The 10,318-nt window shown below is 50.0% G+C and overlaps 1 long non-coding RNA gene across 1 annotated transcript; it reads right to left on the bottom strand.

Moving 5' to 3' along the window:
* Positions 1–1,083: 1,083 nt before the first annotated feature.
* On the bottom strand, positions 1,084–3,434 carry LOC113913814. Its single transcript, XR_003517273.2, has 3 exons — positions 3,105–3,434; positions 2,765–2,868; positions 1,084–1,196 (listed from the first exon to the last, which is right to left on the bottom strand). It is a non-coding gene; the product is annotated as an uncharacterized LOC113913814 (long non-coding RNA).
* Positions 3,435–10,318: the final 6,884 nt, after the last annotated feature.

Here is a 10,318-nt window from a genome sequence, read left to right as displayed (position 1 = left end):
GTCCCCTCCCGTAGGGGCGCCTGAATTGCACAGGCAGGGCGGACTCTGCGACCACACGGGTGGCCGGCTGGGCGGGAAGCTGAGGCAGAGGACGGGCGGCGGCTGGGGAGGGCCAGTGATCCTTCTCTAGCTCCCTCCGGGTCCTCTTGCCTTTGCCTCTGTCTGTGGCTTTGGGAGACACCTTGAGACAGCTGGAGAAACAGCAATAACCCAATTAAAGCGTCTGACACTCTGGGCTGGTAGCATCTTGGCGGGAAGGAGGTGGACGCACAGGGGCTGTTTCTGGTTCCATCTGTGATATGTGTTTTACTGGCTGTCGATACCTACAGGGAAAACACTAGCAGTAAGATTCGCAGGTAAGAAACAATGGCCTCGGCTTCCTCCCCTGGGTGTTTTCATGAGAAATTGGTTTCTGGGGCGGGGGGGGGGGGGGGGGGGGGGGGTTGGGACAAGCCTCCTTCTTTTCCTTTCCTCACCTCCAGGGCCTTCAGAGGAGCTTGAAAGAAGAAGACTTGGAGGGCGTGGGAGGGAGAGTAAACCAGAGGAGGCAGCAGGGTTTGAAAAGTCCAAAATGTCCTCCTGGCCCAACGAGCTGCCCATCGCGAGCAACTGATTCCTGATTCTGTCTGTCTGCTGCTACCCAGGCTCTACTTTCTCGCTCTCCTCTCTGCTTTCCTTCTGCGGCCGGTGGTCCTGGTTCTATCTCTGGGAGTCTGGGTCCAAACAGAGCACAGGAATTGCGTCCCCAGCTATCAGAACGGAAGCACTCATAATCCAACCACTACGCCTTTCATTGAGGATATCAGAGCTCCTTGCAAAGCAATGACTGATGGCTGAGTGATGTGCCAGGAGTCGCTGTCCCCATCGTCCTGAGCGAAGGGGCTCCCGGCCCCCTCCCGGTCCAATCTCCGTCTCGCTCCCTCACCTCCCGGCCCCGCCACCCGCTCCAACCCTCCCCAGACACACCCTGGTTGCCGCCACCAGCCCCTTGTGCTGCCTGAAGCCCAGGCTCCAGCCGGCTCCCCTACATCCAGGCCGGCTGGATGGTGTGAGAGCTGGAAAAAGTTAAACGCTCTTCCCTTCATTATCAGAAAGAGTTTTATTCTGACTGAAGTGAACAATATGAAGAGACACTACAGAGCTTTGGCGGAGGATGAAAAGTTTCTTCTAGCCACAGAGCTGCACTTCAAAGTGTCCTGTGAAAAGGTTCCACTTTAATTAGGGGGAGGAAATTGCCATGTAACTTAATTAATATCAAAAACATTTTTTTCTTAAATACAAGAAAGAAAGATGGCTCCGCAGAGAGGGAGAAAGGAACTGACAGCGAATCTGGACAGGCCTGTTCATGGACCGCATAACGAATAACTTTGTTTTTAATTACTCCACAGACGCCCTAGGATCAGTTAAGAACTCTGAAGCCCCAGCGGGTTCTCTCCCACTCTGCAGGTTCTCCCCCTTCATCTCCCACGCCCTGGCCTGCGTGCAAAATGAGTGAGGACCCGACCTAGTTATGTGGAGAATTCAGAAGAGAAACGCAGAAATCCTGTTTTCTTTCGATTATCCACAAAGGATGTGCAGAGTGGTTTTGGTAGAGCTGGGTCATCTCGCTCCTTCATCTGCTACCTAGAGCCGCTGTGGGCATGCCCCCTGCTCCAGGGCTCCCTGTCCCTGTCATCACGCCCCACCTTCCTTCCAACCAACTGCTCCGGGAAGACTCCTGGGCCTTTGCCTGGGTTCTCCTCTCTTTTCACAAATGACGCATCTAATCCAGTCTACCTCCTAATTACCTCTCTATCTGTCCTCTTCTCTATGGCTACCATAGGCAGGACCCCCTCCCGTGTCGCCCAAATGATTTACAAGGGATTACAGTGTTTTCTCTTTTGCCCACTGGAGTCCATCCTCCAGCCAGCAACCAGAGTGATCTTCTGTAAGACATAACATCTTGCCATCTCTCTGCTCAAAACCCTTTGTTGGCTTCCCGTGCTCCTCAATGAAGGTTCCTTAACACGGACCCCCAAGGCCCTGTGTGATTTTGCCCTTGTTCTTCACCCTAGCCAGAGCCTCAGTGTCTTAGACATGGTGTTCCTTCTGTTAGAACATTCTTCCCCACCCCCTCCACCTACTGGATGTTGGCCTGATACATTCCTATACATCTTTTGAGTCCTGACTTAAACGTTATTTACTCTGGGAAGAATTTTGAGGGACCCACCCCCCACATCTAGATTAAATCCCCATGTTGCATACTTACATAGACTACTACACTTCTTTGTAATACACATCAAAATTGTAATCAATTAATTGTTTGGGCAAACAGTGGCTTGAGATTTATCTTTCCCCTGCACTATAGGCTGGGTAGAGCTACACACCAAGCCAGCCTTGTCACAGCTGTTTGCTGGGTAGACATTGTTCTCTTCTCCATCAGGTATTCAATTTCATAACAAACTAATAAAGTACATTATTTTATTAAGTCCATTTTATAGAAGTAGAATCTGAAGCCCAGAGGTTAGTTAGATATTACCTAAAGTCACACGGGTAGTAACTAGATGATAGGTAATCTGGCTCCTGAGTCCTGCTCTTCATCACTGTGCTATGCTCGCATAGGAGGAGCACGATATTCATTTGGGGAACGCAGGAAGGGAGGGAAGGAGAGGGGGAAGGAGGAAGGAAGGAGGGGGAAAATTGGCCTAGGAAACGTTGGAGAAGTGACCAGATGGTACCAGGCATAACCCTATGCACCCAGCCCTCAGCCCATGGAGGTACTCACTTCTATCCAGCACAATATGTCTTTAACATTCCCAGGAAAGTCCAGCCTCCTGATTTTTCCTAGAAATGCCTCGTTATAGATAGAGCATAATCTGAGGATGTGTCCTGACAAAGTTAAGATATGGTTAGTCCCAGCAATTTCTCTCTCCCCATTCTTTGCCCCCATCCCAACTTCTGGCCCACCCCACTCCCTTCAACGTGAGGAGATACACTCCACGTATGCGGCGTGTGGGCCACACTTACGAAACCATGCACCAGGGCATTCTGGGTCACATGGTAAACTCCCACAGCCCTGCGGGATAGTTTCGTTTTTGGACAAAAACATAGAGATAACTCAATACCTGCCAGACACCAAGCAAATTCCCAACTCAAGGAAGTTTACAGTTTTAACATTAGATCTCACGATTTCCTTTCAATGGGGCCATTTCTTCATGAAAGTGGGTTTTCTGTGGTTGCTGTGATAAGAGGCAAGTTGTACACAAAAATCTGACGTGGAACAGAAAGCGAAGATGGCAGTGCCCGAGGTTTGAGAAGTTGTGCAGTGCCCAACAGGTGCCACATCCCGTTAGTAGGTAATTAGCATTATTTAAGTATGAAATACAAGTGTTTTTCCTTTAAGTTTATACTTTTTCAAATAGCTATGAAAGTGTTAAGACATAACACTTTTAAAGCTGTTTGACGCTAAATACCTTGAAGATGGAACCCCTGTTCTTTTAGCCCACGGGCACCATGAAAAACCACTGGGACTAAGATGCTGGGATACAAGCAAGTATGGGGATCTCTGGGCGTCCAGGGAATTCAAGTGGATATTGACCTACAAATATGGCGGAGGGAGAATAGACCACGCCCCTTAAATAGGAGCACTTCCGGTAGGGCACAGTTGTCCTGTGGGGTGATGTCATCTTGACACTAGGGTGGAGCTCTCCTATAGGGAAGAAGGCAGATCTGCAGCCGAGCCCCACCTGGCTCCCAGCACCTAGGCTTCTCCATTGGCAGACAGAGCCCATCGCAGCCCGCCCCGAGGCTTGAAGGACAGGTTTATAATTGACAGTATCTCCGCTGCCCTCGGAGAGCACTGCCTCCAGCCAGAGGTCTCTCCACAACAGCAAAGAAAAGCCTCTTAACTTCCTACGCTTCACGCAAGGCCGTCTGTTATCAGCCGCAGATGGGAGCCTCGGTCGCCTCCCACTCCGGAGTGCTCGGTGGAAGCAGGCTTGGCAGGTGGACAAAACGGACAAGATGACAAGCGCTGTTAAACAGTAACACGCAGGTTGTTACACGCATGCTTAGGACCTTCCTTCTCTGGGGCTCCCCGGGCCGCGTACGTGGCCAGCAGTGACAACGGAGCCCCCGCGCGCGCCTCCCCGATTCCCGCGGGGACCCTGCGGCCGGCCTGTCCTCCCGAGGCCTCTGCCCGACGGGGGCAACCGGCTGGAGGCACTGCGAGGCCCCCCCAGACAGGGAGAGAAGGATCCACGGGAAGGCAGGTCTCATTTCCTCTCAGCTGCGTGTGTCCGCTCTCTCATTCCCGTATGGGTGACAACCGGAGCCAGACACTAGCCACCTTTCTCCTCCCGTTTTCTCAGGAGCCCTGACACCCTACCCCGGAGGTTCCCAGCCTCGTCAAGTCTCTCCGTGGTCTTCCATGGTGCCCCGCGCACCTCCCAAGATCAAAGGAGGGCGAGCTGGAGTCAGGTGCAGGTGCAGGTGCAGGTGCAGGTGCCCGGCCCAAGGGCGCACAGCCCTGCGGGCAGTCGATGACTTCAGGTTTCTTCTTCATACAGAAGGTGGCGTCCCCGTAGCCTCCTCTAGCACCATTCCCCCCTTCTGTGGTCCAGGAGGGCTCAGAGACAGCTGTTCAGACCCCCCTTTTCTCCTTGTCCCATCTTGAAGGCCCTGGGTCTCGCAGAGGGAGCCAAACCCTGGCCAGCCTCTCAGGCTGCACCGCCTGGGAGCTTCAAGCCTGGATCTGCTTCTCGCCTGGGAGGTGCCGACCTGGAGCGAAGGCGGGACCTGGAGGGAGAGGGTGGCAGCTGCAGGCGGCTTCCCGGTGAGGGGGGCTCCAGGGTCCTGCATTGAGGAGGTGTGCGGCTTGGCAGGCCCTCCCCCGCCCAGAACGGACCTACTACCTGGAGAATGCCTCTACCTCATTTCATCAGAGCCCGAGATGTCTGTCTCCAGCTGCCGTATCGTCATCCCCCCAGCTGTAGGACTTACTATAATTTCATACAGTTTTGTAGACAGATATTGAAAAGGCATCTGGAAGAATTGATAGCATATCAAGGCAAAGATTTCATAAAAGTCATTTTTTTAAATGTCCAGCCATAGGTACCAGCGTGCACTCCGCACAGACACCCATTCAAGGTCCCCAAAGGCCTTTTTTCCTGATCTTAGAGCGCCCCCTTTGGAAATGATGCTCCTACTGCAACCGGCCAGGCAGGCTTCTTTCCACACAGTTGAGCTCTGGGATGCCAACCGGGAGAAGGCAGGGATGAGAGAGGACCAGGGACAGGAGCAGGCCTCCAGGGAGCACCGTGTGTGCACCCCCTCATGCCGCACACTCCACAGGTGTGATCCCATTAAACGCTCACACACAAAATAGGTGTGACTGATGAAGACATAGAGAGTCCAAAAGACACACAAGGAGTGACTGCCGGCCTATAGTGGATGCTTCCTCTCAGATAACCAAACCCATGCTCTTTCGTTCCATAAAACCCTGAGTAGCATCTTCCCTGCTCATAGCTCTCCTCAAAGGCTTCTTCAAATTCTCCACTGAAGTCGCAATGAGAAGAAACAACTGTGTTGAAGGATCCGGACACAAGAAGTTTCAGGGAGCTTTGGCAGCAAGTGGAGAGCACACTTGAAGGAACAGTAGTCAAGGGCAGGTTTTATAAATGTTCCTCTTCCCTATGTTTTCATCTCCTTTTGCTTCCTCCCTGTTCTCAGTGATTGTGAATAGGTGGCAGCCGCCGAGGCAAGAAAAGAGCCCTAGACATAGAATCAGAAACCGGCTCTGGCGTAACGGGGCTTGGGCACAGCGGGGTTTGGTCAGTAAGGAGAGAAACTGCTAGGCTTCAGGTTCTGATTGGCCTCCAGAAGGAAGTGGCAAGCTGTAGGAGCATCATCTCGTGATCATAGGAAGAGCAACAGGGAGCTAGACCAAAGTGCGGGGAGAAACCCCAAATCCCGGGATGAGGAGCCAAGTCAGGAGCCAGGGTGTGGCCCAGCATTGGAGATAGGGATACAAGAAGAGACAAAAAGGGGGGAAAGTTCTTCAGAAGGATCCTTGAATGAGAGTCAAGGGCAAATGGCAGGGATGGGGGTGGGGAGTTAGCGGGATCTTACCTGGAGATATCTTAAAGACATGTCTGTTTGAGTGGGTCAGGGGACGCAGAGACCCAGAGGAAGGGTATGCCGGACGTGAACTGACCCTGAACCCAGAGCTTTCTTTTGGAGTCTCTTTTGAAGGAATCTGGAATGAAAACAGAGTAAGTCGTGCACTGAGGAATCTCTTTGGCAAAAATGTGCTTCTTCATGGGATGGCACTTGAGTAGAAGCCGAGCTCCTCTATGACTTCTTGGCAAGGGGCGAATGTCAGGGTTAGTGAGCCTGAGATCACCTTACTCATCCCTCTGCCTCAGTGTCCCCATAGCCTTCCAATCCTTTCAACCACACCAGAATTGATTCTGCTTTGAATACTTAAGAGGGCTTAAAAGAGCTCCCCGTGCATATCCTCCCCAAATAGCCCCCTGGAAAGTCAGGAGAAGAGGGAGAAAGACGAGCTCTGATTCCATAATTCCATGGTGAGCAGAGACAGAAGATTATGCTGAGGTGGTCTACAGGGGCTGAGCCTGGAGACCCACCTCTGCTCCTGTGAGTGGCAAACCCCTGTTTCTACCTGGTGACTGTCTTCATGAGCAAACATGTCGGTGGGAGTAGGGCAGAGAAGGCAGGTCTGTTTTCATAGAGGCAAAGAGTAGGGGTACTTTTTCAGAAGGCTCTTGCTGGTGAGCCAGACACGGTAGGAGTCACTAGCCTTTCCCACCCTGCTGGACCCCACAAGCTAAGATGGCCTGAGCACTGTTCTAATAAGGCTGACGTCACTATTTGAGCCCCATGTGGGAAAATCAACTCTTCAAGGAAGAAAGCGTCATTCCAAATCTCTAGACACTCAGAACCTTACCTGTCAAATACAAGACAATACTATTTAAGGGATATTGTTGAAAACATTGGCTATCACCCAGGTGTGTTAAATGAAACTTCACAGGTGAAGTTCCTTTCAGAATTTAGGACGAGAACATGTCTTAAGCCCCTAAGAAGTGAGGATAGTAGGAAGGTGCACGTCCTCATTTTAGATGATGAGAGCTATGGTGATATACCTTGTTTCTTTTTTTGCCTTAGCCACCAGGAAGCTCCAATCAGATTTGGAGTTAATTGTTAGTTAATCCTGTGGATTAATAGGCATCCCAACTCCCTTCCTCAATCTGGGTTTCCTCTTTTGATTTCTAGCTCATTTTCTGATCATAGATATCCTTTGTTTAAGCTGTTCAAACCATCTTTGGAAAGAGGTAGACGTTTCTATGAGACTACTTAATGCACACTGATGGCCTCAGCTGGATCAGCCATGCAAGGGGTACATTTTTTTGGCAGGAACCCACATTACATCAACGCTGCGTTCAGAGATAAAGGACGGTCTTCTGCGTTCCTTCCCTGCCTCTTCCCCTGCCGCCACCCTCACAAGGACAGTGTCGAGGGCATTCTTTAATCTCCTCTCTTTTAATTGGTGAGAGAAAGTGGTGCCACTCATCAGTGCTCTAAGTTGGAGGGATTTAATTAGATCTAATGACCAGATAAATGGAGAATTCTGAGTAAGGACCTTTGGGGACTGAGTGGTGTGAAGAGGATTATGTTGTTATATTTCCCTGCATCCGTCGCCGTGGCTGAGGCCACGATGGAAAGAGAAGCAGGACACTAACAAGAGTCAGATGCAGATGCTGTTGCAGGAGGGGGGGCAGAAGAGAGGGTAGAGGGTCATGGGCTTTGGCCCAGAAGGCAGGCAGAGCAAAGGGTGACATGGGATTGAGCACTCACAAGGATGTTTGGTTCTACCACCCAAGTAATTCTCACTCTTAAGTGATCCTGCCTACTATTTGACCTGTTTCCCAGGCATTCTGTCTCCCTGCGACCCTGGCGTCTTTCTCGACTTTGAGGGAAGCCAGAAACCTGGCCCTAGGATGGGTAGAGCCGTTCAACTTGTCAGGCTTCCCATGAACTGGTGCTAAAACGACCTGTCCCCTTTTGACAAGTCGGCTTTATCTAGTGTGAGCAGGATCATTGTGAATATCCTTGTGCTGTCACTTAGGGCCTGGAGTGTCAGAGATTTCTCCCCTCAAAGATCATCTGTCAGAGTTAGTGGGGTATTCTAGTCCCAAGAGCCCTGAGGGAGAAATTCTGGGGGCTGAGGGGGCAGCCGTTGGTGGAGGGTGGTGCGGGGAGATAGGGAAGGAAGTCAGTCTGCAAATACTCCAGGTCTGACTCACTCCCAAATGGGGGTGGAGGAATTCTTCCCTGGAGAAGGGTCCTTTGGAGCCAGGAGGCTTGAGAGGGGGGCACATAACTTTTACTGAGCATCCACTATATGGCCAGGATTTGACCAGATACATCTATAATAGCTCTTCATTCTTATAATATCAGAGTCTGGCGCATAATAGGTCCTCAATAGGCATAAAGAAAACAGATGAGTAATTGAATTATCCTGAGAGGTATCACAGTCCTTATTAGACAGAAGAGAAAACCAAAGTCCAGGGAAATGAACAATTCACTGAAGTTCACACACCAGTGGAGCTAGAGTTTAAACCTAGGTCTTTCTGGTGCCCAAGATCACTCTTTCCGATTGGGCATGAGTGCAAGACAGCCCTCTGTAGGTCCCCTCCAAATGAGAGCCTGCTCAAACTAGACGTGTGCAGTTGGATCTTGTTGGACCTCAGTCTGCTCACATAGAAAATGACCTCACTAGAACATTGTTCCCTTGTTCCCCGCCCCCCCGCCAAGCAACCCCCATCCTCCCCCCCATCCCCCGCCGGAGATCTCATAAAGTTGATTCGTATGAAGATGCAGCCACCTCTCCTCTAAATCTAAAGCCCTGCACTTGGTGATAAACAGCATTAATGTGATGTTAACTCTATTTATATGACTGTCCCAGGAGATGGATTTACATATACGCTAAATGTATTTCCCCAGTACCTAAGAGTAATGCTTTATTTTACTGCTTCTGGATACCTGGTAGCAACTCAGGCCATTAAAGAAGCATCCCCCGGGGCACCTGGGTGGCTCAGTGGTTAAGCGTCTGCCTTCGGCTCAGGTCATGATCCCAGGGTCCTAGGATCGAGCCCCACATCGGGCTCCCTGCTCGGCGGGAAGCCTGTTTCTCCCTCTCCCACTCCCTCTGCTTGTGTTCCTGCTCTCGCTCGCTCTCTCTCTGTCAAATAAATAAATAAAATCTTTAAAAAAAAAAAAAAAAAAGAAGAAGAAGAAGAAGAAGAAGAAGCATCCCCTGTCCCCATACACACCTAGAAACACAGTAGCAGCAGGAGATAGATGGGCAGGACCCTGGCAGGAAGATCCAACTTTACAGGTATAAATGGCAAACAACCTTTTGTTCCAACTCTCTGTAAGGTTCTTAGAGATGCTAAGAGGGACCTGTCAGGGTCATATTTTCCCTTTACCTCTCAGAGTTATTCAGATGAAAGTAGAGTTTAGAGCCTAAATTACTTGAATCATTGTCTAAATCCTCTGTTTTAGCTTGGCCACAAGAAGATCTTTGGTAGGTTTGAATCTGAAAGTGTGCTAGTCAGTGAGCCCCATGCTTTAGCCCAAGTGGATCCTGAAGTACATCAATCACCCTTCCCTGGCTTATGTTCTAGGACCTGGGCTGAGGGCTTCAAATAAATTATCCCATTGAGTTCTCATAACAACACTGTGAGTTTTCACTATTATTATGCCCATTTTACAGATGAGAAAATTGAGACTTGGGATATTAATAGCTCATCCACAGCTACTCAGTTGGCTAATAATTAGCAGACGAGTGTGAACCTAAGTCTATCTGAATCTTAACTTTGCAAGACCACAGACTTCAGTGAGATGTGTGTTTTTGAGGATACCGGACTGCTAGGGTGAGGGAAATCAGTTTGTTCTCTATAGTTAAGAGTCTGTGTTATGGTTTGCCTCTCTCTCTCTCTTCCCCCACCCTTTGCTCATTTGTTTTGTTTCTTAAATTCCACCCAACTAACACATTAGCTCTTTGAAGTAGAAATCACCACAGTGCCAGGCACATGGCCATGGTCAGTAGATACTTATAATTTGGCTCACTAATTTCTTTGAGATCTAATGGAAAGTATTGGCTATGTGTTTAACCCTAGGAAGAATTATACCTGCCAATTTTTGAAAATATTTCTTCTCCACAATCCCATAGGGAGGAATTTGGCCCCTGAAATGGTGGCTGGTGATTTCAGAGTTCCAGGACAACCCATTTCCTTGGAGCGTCCTCATCTATTAT

This window comes from Zalophus californianus, chromosome 11 (genome assembly GCF_009762305.2).
Source record: "Zalophus californianus isolate mZalCal1 chromosome 11, mZalCal1.pri.v2, whole genome shotgun sequence".
Lineage (NCBI taxonomy): Eukaryota > Metazoa > Chordata > Mammalia > Carnivora > Otariidae > Zalophus > Zalophus californianus.
This window is presented reverse-complemented; position numbering and strand designations above follow the sequence as displayed.